The sequence below is a fragment of the Cyprinus carpio genome, chromosome B9 (assembly GCF_018340385.1).
Source record: "Cyprinus carpio isolate SPL01 chromosome B9, ASM1834038v1, whole genome shotgun sequence".
Lineage (NCBI taxonomy): Eukaryota > Metazoa > Chordata > Actinopteri > Cypriniformes > Cyprinidae > Cyprinus > Cyprinus carpio.
This window is the reverse complement of record NC_056605.1, coordinates 31,844,317-31,859,173: the sequence shown is the minus strand read 5'-3', so window position 1 is coordinate 31,859,173 and position 14,857 is coordinate 31,844,317. Positions and strand designations below refer to the sequence as shown.

Genomic DNA, 14,857 nt, shown 5'->3' with positions numbered 1-14,857 from the left:
ATGGTTTATTTTTATTAAAATATGTGTTCATCTCGAGAAGAGGGACTTCCACTTGATATCATCATGAGAATGTAGTGCAGAAATATTTACTTTTTTTATTATTTTTATTTTCATTTTTATTGGCACGGTATGAAACTATATAAATACATAGCAAATGTAAAAGTACCTATTCAAATAAAATGAGAATCAAAGCACAATATCAATTAGAAAGGGAATACAGAAAATTCACCAAAATAAATGAAAACGTAGGCAGAGGGTTTAGCGTCTGAAGAGCTTTGGAGTTCTCTTTGAGGATGAAATAGCTTGAATATATTTCTGGCATTCTGTTTCAAAAGAAATGAATTCATGGCAAAGTTTTATAGACGTATTTTCAAACACAACAACTTCTGATCATTGAATCGCAGAGAGGTAAGTGATTTTTAAGCATTTATGGTTTATACAGTCAGATGCTGAATGTTTCAGCATTCCCAGCATGTGGACACATTAGTCTAAGCGGTCTCTGGTGTTTGTTTTAAAGTATATTTGGTGTAAAAGTAGCATCACCGTGTCTATACGGGACGCAACAGTTTGAAGTGATAAAGCGGCCTGTAAAGAGCTCGGACTGTCAGAAATAGATCAGAAATCCGTTTGCTGTTGGAGATTTCACATTCAGTGTAGACCAGGGGCGTCACTAGGCCCTTTTTAAACTTCTGCCAGCCCCCCCCTAAAAATATTTGATTAATTAATTTGTGATCGCTTCAGTCCCCTTTAAAAACTCATTTTGAAACGGCCGCAAACTGCGTCAAAGATTCGGCTCCCTCCCCTGATCTGAGTCTGCATGAATTCAGCGCGTTTTTTCAATCCGCAGGGGCGCCGATCAGAGCGAACATCAGAGAGTACAAGGTGTGTGTGTGTGTGTGTGTGTGTGTGCATTTATTGATAGATTGCTATGATATGACATCTGCATTGGTGCAGTTTCTGTAATTGCAGTTTACATAATGTTACTGGACCAATACACAGTTCGGTTTCTCATCCAATACCAATACGTCGTCGCGTGCGTTCACCTTCAGCCCTCATCACAGTGTGATAGTTGTTTTTTCTTCCAACAAATATGAAGCGATTAACACCCATGGAAAACGTACTTTAGAAAACGATCATAATTTATTTTAATTTACTTTTTAAAATTTAAAAACATATTATTGTGTATTTTGGCATTACATTATGCAGCCATGGCACAGACATGATTAAAGACACACATCATTGTCTGAAAGCACTAAATGGCACATAGAGAGAAACATCATGTGGAGTTATTTTTTGTTTTGTATTGTTAAATATAATTTTGTATTTAAGTCATAATGAATCTTTAGTGTATCATGATACATATATTAGAGTAAGAGGCGAGTAGAGTAAAGGGATTGTGATTTTTTTTTTTTATAGTAACAGATTATAGAAGTGGCAAATTGATATTCATGTTGTTATTTTTAATAAATAGAAATAAATATAGAACAGATTAAACACTATTGCCAATAGACAATTACATTAATAGGCTACATGTTTTGTCTATATTCTTAATAATATTAGCTGGTTAGTTAAATGATTTGAAATGAAATAAATTTTCAGGGGGTGACTTGATGTATAACCCAACCGTATTGTTGATTATAAATGCTAAAAAGCTCAAAAAAAAAAAAAAAAAATATATATATATATATATATATATATATATATATATATATTATATTATATATATATATATAAATCTATATATATATATTTCATTGTAGATGGATATACAACATTTTTTCTTGTCGTGCAGGAGTAGGTCTGCAAATGAGACAAGTCAGGTGAGAATAGAACGTAGACAGCCTCTGACACACAAGATTCCCAAGATTCACTGCAGTCACTGAACCCTTATGTTGTTTTAATTGTCTGCCAATTTCCTACAATACATTTCATGAGAAAAAGCAGTGGTATCATCAAAGGATAACATGAATGTCCTAATGATGAATCAGGAAGTCTCCATTGTAAAAAAAAAAAAAAAAAAAAAAAATCTACGTTCCCAACTCAAAATTTTCTAGTGACTGGTCACATCTAATTTTTTTTTTACGGTGTTGTATATGGCTCAGTCAGTACTTCTACTCCCCTATATGAAATACAGGGAATACAGTGGAATATTGGATTACAATAAGGTTAGTAGTATACAACCCAACCCTAATAGTTAAATAATATTTTTTTTAATCATACCCGTATTGGGGGCTGAGCCCCCCTAAAATGAAAATCCTAGAAACCCCCCTGTAGAAAACACCACCAATTATAATAAACAACATCTACTGTGTTCAGTCTGGACAAGGTGTAAGCGTCATAACTCCAGGGACGGATTAACGCACGGCTCTACTGGACACGTACTCGGGGAAAACTAGACCAGAGGGACCCCGTCGAAACACACGATTTCAGCCAGACACCTCAGATTTCTGACCAAGTGGATTTTGAATGCAATTTCCCAAAAGAAAAAGAAAGCTAATATGAGGCAGAACGCACGCTTGCTGTTCTCTGGTGAATTCTCTCTTCATAAACAACAAGGTACAGTTGTGCATACAATGTAAGAGATTCATTTCACAACAGCTTCAGTGATTATAACTAGAGTTTTTGAGACTGAAGTCAATGATAATGTTCTTGACTTTGATGATTGATTCTTTGCTCTCTTTCTGTACAGTGAAACGGTTATAATTGGTAACTTACAATGTTTTGACTAATTCATGTTAATACAAAAGTCAGTCGTATTAAATATATTTTATGACATGGTTAATTTGTGGTTACCATAGTTTAAGTATGTAGTTTTAGTTTTTTGCTTTTTAAACTTTTAAACCATAGTTAATTTTTAAGGGTATGTTAAGCTTAACTGTTAAAATTCATTTGTGAATGAAGTTTAAGCAAACAGCACAAAAAAACATATAACTCTTTAATGTTTTATTATTTTGTTGTGTGTGAAATAAATGTGCATATTTATAATAAATTACAACAATGATCTACCAAGTGTCAGGGGGGATCATCAACTGGATAATGAATTTGATATATAGTCCATATAGTCCATTGATAAGGTAAGTTTAAATGTTGTTGTTACACATATTAATGGTCCGTTGACCATTTTAACAATGTCCTTACTACATTTCTGTGTCCATGGAAGGTCTGAGAGCTCATGGATTACATCAAAAAATTATCATAATTTTTGTTCTCAAAGGGATTGTGTTCCTTTAAAGGGATACTTCACCCAAAAATGAAAATTTTCATAATTTACTCACCCTCATGTCATTCCAAATCTTTTTCATTCCTTCATGAATCCAGAAAAAAATGATCAGAGATTCCAAGAAAATATTAAGCAGCACAACCATTTCCAACACTGATATTAAGATCATCAAATCAGTATATTAGAGTGATTTCTGAAGGATCATGTGACACTGAAGACTGGAGTAATGACTGGAGAAAATTCAGCTGCGCATCACAGAAATAAATTATATTTTAAAGTATATATATATATATATATATATATATATATATATTATTATATATATAAAAAGCATTATTTTAAATGGTAATATTTCATAATATGAGAACTTTTTTTTTTCTCCACATAATTTTTATTAATGTTCTTCACCAGAACCATTGTATTAAGCTTTATAAATGAGCATTATGTTAAGTATTAAAACATTGTCTTGACCAACTTTATGGTCAGTACAGGGTCAGAGGAGAACGTGGACATTGCACGTTTAATGTTCTCAGTTGGTGGCACAGGGAGAAGCAGTTTCATTTCAGGAAAAAGTGTCCACAATCAAAGGTATGTAAAGAAAGTATTGTGTAGCAGACATATCTACTATGTAGTCTTGTGCTTTATTCTCCAAATGCTTGTTTGAACCAACTAATTGCTTCAGAATGATCTTGTGATGCTTTATGTTGTAGAATAGAAGGACTGTGGAGAGATGTGTGGACTGCAGAGACCAGTGTGTACTATGATGTACTACACTATCTTGAGGAAGCCAGCTACCTTCATACTGCAGACCAAACACATCTCTTCTGTTGCACTACACATTCCTTCCAAGGCTACAAGATGATCTAAATCTTTTCTGAGATGGGTGAGATAATCACCCTTTACGAACAGAACACAACACGTCTCCAAACCAGCTCTGGGAATTGGGTCAAATTCATTATCCAGTTGATGATCCCCGAGATGAAGAGGTGTAATTGTTCATGCAAATTTACAGCCATGTTTTATTTATTATTATTTTTTTAAAATAAATATTACAAGGGTTGTGAGAATTAAAATGTTCCTTCACTGGCATTTAAGCACTTAATTATCATTCTAGTACTCGTATAAATGTGGTTTTTGGAACTATTACAGGAACTGAGATTGTACACCATTTATACAGAAATGTTGTTCTTTGTTCACCTAGGAACTGAACATTGCTGATATTGATTGGGAAAGCAGTGGATTGACTCCTGATGAAAGTGTTGGTGTTAATGTTCTACTGTAGAATGTCCTCTTACACCAGAGCAACTTGCAGCACTGAAGGACACAGTGGATCCAAGATCACCATCACAATCCCACGGGATAGACATTTACACGGCTGCAGTGCAGTTTTGCCAGTCACTTGAGTACACATTGAGACATTGAGTAGACACATGAAGTGCTGGAATTGACTTTAAATTTATTTGATGGAAACTGATTTTTCAAAAACTTTAATAAGTACATAGCACTATGGAGAGCTAATTTGCTTCAAAACCTATGTAGCTCTGTTGAAAACTATTGCATGGGGGCTTCCCCTTCTCAAAATAAAATAGCAATTCTACATTAACATGTGCATAGATAAACTGCCATGAAAAAAAATTGAACCAACAAAGTCCAAAACAACACAGAGCAAACTGTGGTACTGTTAACATTTATAGACATGGTGTCTGTATTACTGTATTGATTTCACATAACTACACAAGCCCAAAACCAAACTCAGAAGTGCCAGTGCACTTAAGGAGCTCGTCCTTAAAATGGCTGAAATCCATGGAATGTCTTGGTAATCGTAGCATGTTGAAGCAAGTGGAGGATTTCAGCATGTCAGCAGTAACAACTTCCACCCACATCTCCACATCCACTTCCCACCCCAGCCACATTTTCACCAAGTCCTTAATGTCAGAGCTGGATGCTAGATAAAAAAAAAAAAAAATTCAAACAAAAAAAAAAATATATTTATAGATGGCCATCTATATATATATATATAAATAAAAACATATACACCCCCCTTTCCTATTTGAGAAATAGAGTAGTGGAAGTATGATGTCAAAACACCCCCCTCTGGTTACCACAAGATTTTCCTCTGGGCTTTTATGAGTTTCTTCAATTTATGAGTAAAATAAATTCAGTATTAAACATAATTAAACAATCCTCAGAAGTTTTGTTCTGCAGTGTACACTCCACACATATCAGACGTTAAAAGCATATCTTTTCAAAATGTACATAAATGGGTTCACAACTCATGATTTGTGGGTGTGTGTGCAGTTTACATTATAGAAAAATAAAATATCAAAGTATTGTCAAGTTACATTTACCACAGGTTTTATTTTTACTCAATTTATAAAAGCCCGTGGGAAAATCTTGAAGGAAGCAGTGGTGAAATAGTCTTTCAGTTTCTGACGTCATCCCTGCCACCACTCCATGATCTAATCCAGGTCATCAGACATATACCCAGAGTTGTAAAATCCAGCAAACTGTATCAAGGACATTTCATACAGACCTAATAAAACAAATTATTAAAGATTTATACCTGTCTCAATGAAGTGATGCAGATACCCTGAGATGTGACATCTATCTTCTAGTGAACAATCGTGCTCGTCGTCATCATCCACACTGCTATCAGAGGGCCAGCAGATACAGGGAAGCAGCATCTGGAAACAATCACACATTTCTGTTGCAACAGTTCTATACGCACATCGCTTCATAACCAAATTAAACTTACCAAAGGGGTGAGTGAATTTTCACATTCCCTCTGAAAGATATCCACATCTTTCCTTTCAGTCAGCAGCGGCCACACTCTGGTTTCTTTGAGTCCTTTACGTATTTGTTTCACCTGCCGTCATCTCCTTCCAGTGACCTATTATTACATATATTAGGTTACATGAATACAATGAATATTATAGTACACCAGTGCTTAGGTTTGAAGGTTAATTAAACAAATGAAAAAACAACAACACTACCACATATGATAAAAGGCGCAATTATGAATTGTTTAAATTACAGCTAAATTATGCTACTAATGTAAATACCAGTTTTCTGGTTTCATGAATATCATGGTCAGGACAGTCTTCTATCTGCACTGTAGCAGTCTCAGGTGAACCTCTAGTAGTACATGGACTATTGCTTGGCTGACTCCAGCCAGCCGAGGTCCACCATGTAGGAAAGAAAGTCCAATCATTCGTCCTGCAACAAGGAACAGATCACTCTCTACCAGAAATTGTGATGATGATGGAACAAGATGACCTGGTTCACCTTCAAAGAGACAGGTCCTTTGCAGTATTTCCTGTTTTAAAATAATAGGCTTAAAAGTTATATTTTAGATTCAAAGAGATGAAACAAAATACTATAGTCAGTGTTTCATCAAAAATAGCTGAAATACCCATGTTAAAATTAAATCCACGCTGAAGCCCCTGTATAACAGTAGACAAGAAATGTCTGGTTACTCCTTCACCAATGGCAGCATCCCCTGAATGTAACCACAATTTACAGCAACAGTCCAAAAAAAGAAGTCCTGGCCATTAAAACCTAGCTAGGAATGCCACAAAATGTATTTATTTACTTGTTGAATACCACCTTGGAGTCTGCACTTCACAGGGGCTTGCTCATTCTATGCCGTTTTGTTTGTAGAATGCAACAAGTTCTCTGTCTTGATCTTCCTTGTCCATCCTCAAATCCATGCTCATCAAGAGGGGCTTTCTCATCTCATGTTGCCAAATATTTCCTTTGTGTATAAGGATGATGCTTTATTTTTATCTGGTTCTTCAGATTTCCAATTTGCAAAAAAAAAAAAAAAAAAATAAATAAAGAAATATCAACAGTTCAGCTAAAGCTAATTGTGTATTCTATTTCAGTTTTACGTCACAGAAATGTATTAACAGTTCAAAAAAAAAAAATCATACCAATATCTCATGCTTGTGGCTTCAGCTCGTGCTTGAAGGATCACTGGTATGTGTCACAGACACGGAAAATCCAGATGTAGATGGTGGTCTTCCATAGACACACTGAATTCCAGCGATTGGTGTGCTACAATATAATACACAAACTTAATTACCACACTTGCGTGCATTCATTTATGAATGGATGACCTCAAAAGTTCTAAATGAATTGAACATTAATATTTTTAACATAAAACAAAATATTCAGTTCACAGTTGTATAGTGAAGAAGATCTGCGTCAATCCTAACAGCACACATAATGAAAGTACAAAAAACAACAATAAACAATAAAATAAAATCACTGAATTGACTGGAAATATGTTGTGCGCTTTCAAAAAACTATCATTTTCCTCACCTGTCACCTGTGCAGAAACTTGTGTGAATCTCTGTCACATCAAGAGGCATTTCATTTTGACAGATGGGGCAAGTTGCCAGAGGAAACAAACAAAAACAATGTCATATATATTTTCTGTCATGTTGTTTCAAGCATGTATGAGTTTCTTTAGCATGGATGGAACAACAAGATATTCTGAAGACTGATCATTAAATGTGAAAAAAATAATCTTCCAATTATTTATTGAATTTTTTTTTTTTTTTTGCGTTTGAAGTTTACAGGCGTTATGAATGACATATGAAAGACTAAAAGACATAATTTTCCCTTTAACCTGCATATGCAAGAAACAAAAACCTGAGAAATACGTGTTATTAGAATTTTTAAGATAATTGGTATCTCCAAAAAGCAGCTCTAAAAAACTGTTTTGCAAAAATATTTGTACCTTATTAAACTTTCAAATTAGGTAGGTAAATTAACTTTTAATATAAATTTTAATATATCGTACTTTTTTGATCTCTGTCAGCTTCATCAGTTTTTGTCACACGGGACAACTCCTTTAAAACCTTGGTGTTGCTGCCTTCAAATGCTGGGCCACTGTTCCCGCTTCATCGGTGGAATAAGAGTGAGCTTCTGGAGCCCCACTCCTTAAAAAAAAAATAAAAATAAATAATAAATAAATCTTAACCTACAAAATTACACAAAATTACTCAAAACCCCAATGTGATGTTTTTTTTTTTTTTTTTTTAGATCCCATTCCTTTTAGTTTGTTATGCCAGTATTCATGTTGTTAAGCTTAGCACAAACGGTATTTACTTACATAAAATAGGGAATATGTTTATCGTGATTATGTGAAAATTCAGAAATGTATTTTGATGTGATTTTTATTTTTTATTTTCATTGCAATGTATCACTAGTTCCTGATGATTACTGAAGATTTTATAGACAAGCCAACCTCCCTTTACTTCCTGAAATGTTGGGAACACAGCTCCTTTCACCAGTTGGGTACATAGTTTACAATGTAAATAACACTGAGTAAAAATGAAATGCCCAACAGTTACAAGTCCAACACTGGTACAAACAGCTTATAGTGTTTCATTCCAGTAATGTTGCTTAAGAGCACCTCAGCACCCATGTTTCAGCTATACAGAGTTAAACTCTACCATTAGCAAAAGAGAATTTAAAGCTAAACGAGACACAGAGAGACATCATGCATACTTACTTCATCAAAGGTTGCCTTTTCATCCATTTGCATTGTCTTTCACCCCAACCCAGCTTGCATATGTTGAATTGAATTGAATATGTACCACTGCTCACTGCGCCTTAGGTTTTCACTCATACTGGTGAAACCTGGTCATCTCAGTTTGGATGGTGGCCCTCTGCTGAACAGTGTGCTGTCTATGGAGGCTGAATCATGAAATTGATTTAATGAAAGCAATTTAATAAAACTATGTATGCACAAATACATATACATAACAGGGAATTACTTTACCACACTATCCTTACTACCCTACAATAATAAATAAAAAATACACAAAAAACCTGGAGTTATCCTGACTGGGACCAGCTGCACTGTCTGAAGTCAGCAAAGACAACAAGTGCCTGGCTGACCTGACAACTTCACTGTCCTCTAAAAACAGTTAAGCTGAAATAGCTATAATATATATATCTATATATATATATATATATATATATATATATCTATATATATATATATATAGTATAGTATCTTATGTTATCTTATATAACATTAATTATTGGTTAAACGGTCCGCTGTTTATAATTATTTTTGCTAGACATCAGTTCAGGGTGCAGAGTAATGGTACGGAACATGAGAGAGTACAATACAGTCATTGAATGGCTTAACATTTAAGATGCACCGATTATCGTATTTTTTTTTTTCTGTTTTTTTTTTTGTTGTTTTTGTAGTTTGACCTACTGCTGATTTCTGCCAATTTCTAAAACTACAGTTGAAGGGATATAAAAACAATCTATATATTATATATATTCAATGCAAAAAATATGTATTCACGTAATGTTATAAATGGCCATTTTCTTCATTAATTAATTAAATCTGTGTATCATCTTTCACATTAAATTCTTTCATATGCCAATTAATTCAGTCAGAATAACAAGAAACTGTGGAGTTGTTCAAATGAAATTAGTTTCTTAAACTCCATCAACAAACTGCAGAGGAAACAGAAGCTGCATCCTGAAGTGCCATTAAGATGTATTTACACAGACTTTCACTTTGAAGTTGAGGGGAAAGGTAGAGTGTTGGCTGCATCTTGCAGAAATAATTTTATAAGATGCATGCAGGAGGGTAGATGAATATTTACACAGACTGTTGGGAAGATGCAATTAGATCGTGAAAATTCAATCCACCAGTAGGTGGCGGCAAATGACTGTTTAAATAAGTGAGTCATTTGGTCATTTATTCGTTTAAACAGCTGATTCATTCGGAAACAGCAAGTGACTTTATGAATGGGTTACTCAATCATTAAATGAGCCAATGATTCAGTGACCCATTCATAAAAACAGTCACTTGCCTCTTTGCAGTAGTGTTGATATTCGGGGGTCGGTTCTGAAGTGTTGCTTACCTAAAACATATTATCAATACCCTTTTTTTCTACCACAGTATGCATCTATAACTTTCTGTGAGTGCTGCTGCACTCTTTTCTTTTGATTTCTGCACGAGTCTCTCTCACATACTCAGTTTAATGTGTATGATATTGAGCGGAAATGAATGATATACTTTAATCGTGCCTGCAAGTTCAATAATTATTCACAATATTCAAGTTTTCAGCTCAAAACACAGCTTACAAAACATCATCGCGTGACCTTACATCCGACTTGGATCTGATGTGGATTCTGATCACGGAATGAAAGAAGCACTAACAGAATTATGACGGCTTACACCGTGTCTAGATTGGACGCGAGAGGTCGCGCACACCGCAGGAACAGTATAATGGAAAATATTAGTGGTTTTGAAACCGTGACATTAATCGCGGTATATCTTGAAGCCGGTAATCGGCTCATGCCTGTTCAGGAGCTATACTCTTAAAAATGAAAGCGGCTGAGAGCTACCAATGTTATACAGTACTTAAATCTCTTAAAAGGTGCTATGTGTAAAAATTGAGGTAAAAATATCCAAAAAATGACCTACACGCGCATCAATCCCCCAAATATCCATAAAACGCTCTAAACACCCAACCAATTTATAGTACGCATATTCCACTCTGAGACGAGAACCCACTAGGCCCAAAAAACATGAAAATTGGATTTACTGCACCTTGTCCTAATATCTTATTTTTTCGAGTTTTCCAGATGGCTAATTTTGCATTACCAAAAAGGAAATTAAGTAAAACTAAAACATTCTTTTGCGCAACAGTGTACTTTGGACCAAAAATGAACAACTGAAAAGAAAAGGTTTCACCCAAAGATGTAGCACCACTCTGTTAACAAGGAAAACAAATCCATCAACCTTGTACATTGCAGGAACAAATGAAAGACAGACTCAGTCTCTACACAAAAAGGACAACCCACACTAACACTAGGATCAAGATGCACCACATGTCTGTTAGTAGCTATACATCCATGTACAATCCTCCACTGGAGGTCACCAGTCCGCTGGTCAATCGGACGTTTGTACAGGATACGCCAACTACCTTTAGGGGAAGAGTCAATACCAAAAACCTCTGTCCATTTCGTCGAAAGAACCCCACTCAAAGATTGTAAATTAGACACCTTTACACAGGTAACATAAAGGGCCTTCTTTACCACTGACTCAAATCCATCCATTTGTGGAGTTCTGAAAGACAGTAAACCTTTCCTCTGCTCCTGCCAGTCCCCCACCGCAGCTCTGACAGAGAGGGGGAGAAACAATACTCACATCCACTTCTCCATTCATCTATTATAGCTGGACTGTCCAGGAAAGAACGATAGTTAAAGTCCAGTTCTCCAATCACCTCTGTGACGAGCTTTTGTAATACTCTTGTTGACTTAACTCCAGCTTTCCTGCCCAAGGTTTCCAAACTGGTGTGTAGTAAATGCCCCAGCTTTGTGCACCCAGCAGACAGTAAACGTGCACGCAGAAAGGCTGAATGTAGAAGTCTCGAAGGCAGGAAAGAGTTAAGAAACAATGGCTCCTCCAACAGCCACATCCCTGCAGGTACTTCAGGTGATCTTGAAAATGCAAAAACTTTCCAGGCTTCCAGAACAGATTTGTAGAAAGGAGTCAGATCTGTAAGCTCATTCTCTTCTAGCTTCATCAGAAACAAATGCTTATCCAGTCCCATTCCACCAGCTCTTCTCAAAAGTACCACTGCGGTGTTAAACCAAGCACTATCATTGTTGTATAATAGTCTCTGGGCAGCTTGTAAACGAAAAGTCATTAGCCTAGACCTGATATCCACCAAACTGTGGCCTCCTTCTTGTATCGGAAGAAACAGTACAGAGGAACGCACCCAACGTTGTCCGGACCAGAAAAAGTTCACCAACTTTCTTTGTACTTCTTGCACTAGTCCAGCTGGTGGTTGTAACACATTAAATCTGTGCCACAATGTGGAAGCAACCAAGTTATTGACAATCAAGACTCTCCCCCTGTAGGATAGTTTGGGTAGCAGCCAATTCCAGTGAGACAATCGGGTGCATACTTTCTCCATAACACCCTCCCAATTTAACTTCTGAAAGTCATTTGAACCAAAATGAAACTCCCAAGATTTTTAACCCTGCTTTACCCCCCCCAATTAAGCTTTCCTGGCAGTGATGGCAAACAATGTAGAGGATCTTGACCTGCCCAAAAAGCCTTACTTTTGGCCCAATTTACCTTTGCTGATGAAGCCTTTTCATATAGATGAAGGACTTCAGACAGAGCAGTAATATCTTGCCCACCACTAACCAACACAGTCACATCATCAGCATAAGCAGTAATAGAGACATTTGTGTTCTGAATCACATTTGGTATTGAGAACCCACATAAAATCTTTCTTAGATTAAAAAGTAGCGGTTCAATAGCAATACTGTACAACAAACCAGACAGCGGGCAACCTTGTCGTATTCCTCTTTGAACAGAAATTGGTTTACTCAAACCACCCCCAACTTTAACCATGCACGAAGCACCAGCATAAAGGAGTTGTATCCAATTTAAAAAGCTTTCCCCAAAACCAAAAACTTTAAGCAAGTTGAATAAATAACTGTGATCTACCCGATCAAAAGCTTTTTCCTGATCTAGGGCAACCAATCCAACTCCTAAATTAAATATTCTACAAATATCTAAAATATCTCTTACTAAAAACAAATTATCCATTATTGACCTATTTGGTATGCAATATGTCTGATCTTTATGCACTATTGTATGTACGTATTTCTTTAACCTATTGGCAAGACATTTTGACAAGATCTTATATTCTGTGGTCAATAAGGCAACAGGCCTCCAGTTCTTTAACAAAGACAGATCTCCCTTTTTAGGAAGCAAAGAAAGAACAGCACGGCGACAGGTGACAGGCAAAAATCCATCTTTAAAACATTCACAGAAAACCTCATAGAGATCAACACCAATAAGGTCCCAAAAGTGTTTATAGAACTCTGATGTCAACCCATCAACACCAGGGGAACGCCCCGAGCTGAGTTGTGTAACAGCAGATGAAAGTTCCTCAAACATTAAAAAAGAGTCCAAGGCAGTCTTAGAATCAGAGTCCAATTTAGGAAGGCCTTAAATAACTGTTCAGCACAGTCCAAATCACAATGTTCTGCAGTATATAAACAGGAATAAAAATCCACTGCATGATGACGCATTTCTGCAATATCAGTGGTGACCCTTCCATCAGGCAGACGGAGGCAGACCATTTGTTTATGCTGTGCTACTGAACGTTCCAAGTTAAAAAAGTATGCACTTGGGCATCCATCTCATTCACTGCAATAAAACGAGACCTCACCAAGGCTCCTTTCACCCTTTCATTTAAAAAGGACCCCAACTCACTCTTTTTTTGTTGTAAACAGTAAGACAAACCAGGATCATGTCTATCCAACAAGTCTTTCTCTATTGAATCTATAGATCGTTCAAGAGTCTGAATAGCTTTCTTTATCATATTTGTGGAATTAACTGTATATTGCTGACAAAACATTTGTATTTGTGTTTTTCCAATTTCCCACCATTGTCTTAATTTTTCAAAAGTATGTTTTTTTTTCCAACATTCCCAGAAACCTTCAAAATGTTTACAGAAGTTAACATCTTGTAATAATTTGGCATTAAAGTGCCAATATGAAGATTTCCTTGAAGACTTGGATAACACCAATGACATTAAAACCATATGATGGTCTGAAAACCCCACTGGAAAAAAAGAGCACTCAACAACCCGATTACTAGAACATTTTGATATATAAATTCTGTCCAAACGGGCAGCACTCACTCTATCATCAGATACTTTTAACCAAGTATATTGTCTGGCAGTATTATGTTTAATCCTCCACATATCTAACAGTTCAGCTTCTTTTACTATTTTAGACAAGTAAATGAAAGATTGCATATGAGGTTCCTCAGAAGTTCGATCAATGGTAAAATTTTCTGTGCAATTCCAGTCTCCCCCAACTATCACATTATCATTACTGTGACACTGTTTCAATATTCCACTTAAAATTTTAAAAAATGTAATTCTCTCATGTCCCACATTTGGTACATACACATTTATGAAACAAAAAAGAAAATCTTCAATTTCAGCCTTCACTAAGACAAGACGACCTTTTATAACTTCTACAGAACTTAAAATATTAACTCTAGTTTCTGGAGAAAAAAGAATCGCCACACCTGCACTAAGATTTGTCCCATGACTAAATATCTGTTGCCCCTTCCAGCACATTTTCCAATCGGCTTCATTATCTACATCACTATGAGTTTCCTGAAGCAATACAACATTAAGTCTTTTTAGCTGTATGCTTTCTAATAGCAAATCACGTTTATGTCTATACCTCCCACCATTAACATTAATGGAGCCCACCCTCAAATTATCCATACATGTATTTAAAAGGAGAAAAGACAGACATAACAGAAGAAGAAAAGAAAGAAAAAAGAAACCCATGTGATGCATTCCTGATCAGTTTAAGAACTTTTTTTCCTTTCTTTCCTACATTTTCTTATCGCTGTAAGATGCTTCTTTAGTCGAAAACGCTTCTTTTCACTCAAAATATCGAAACCAACTGCTTTTTGAAAAACTGTAACAGACCTAACAAACTTCTCAATATCTGGGAAAAAATCTCTAACATTCACCTGTTTGCCAAAAGTATCATCCAAAAAGTGATTTATTTCCTCAAGGGGATACAAGGAGATCTCCTTTTGAAGAT

At 35.7% G+C, this 14,857-nt stretch overlaps 2 long non-coding RNA genes across 4 annotated transcripts; one reads left to right on the top strand and one right to left on the bottom strand.

Moving 5' to 3' along the window:
* The first annotated feature begins 3,055 nt into the window (after positions 1–3,055).
* LOC122138559 lies at positions 3,056–4,621 on the top strand. 3 transcript variants are annotated; one of them, XR_006155676.1, is made up of 4 exons: positions 3,056–3,074; positions 3,712–3,808; positions 3,931–4,206; positions 4,422–4,621. It is a non-coding gene; the product is annotated as an uncharacterized LOC122138559 (long non-coding RNA). The 3 variants fall into 3 exon arrangements; XR_006155677.1 differs by having other exon boundaries at positions 3,707–3,808; XR_006155675.1 differs by lacking the exon at positions 3,056–3,074 and having other exon boundaries at positions 3,597–3,808.
* A 1,162-nt stretch (positions 4,622–5,783) lies between these two features.
* LOC122138392 lies at positions 5,784–6,519 on the bottom strand. The gene is made up of 3 exons (XR_006155530.1): positions 6,283–6,519; positions 5,976–6,110; positions 5,784–5,904 (listed from the first exon to the last, which is right to left on the bottom strand). It is a non-coding gene; the product is annotated as an uncharacterized LOC122138392 (long non-coding RNA).
* Between the last annotated feature and the right edge of the window lie 8,338 nt (positions 6,520–14,857).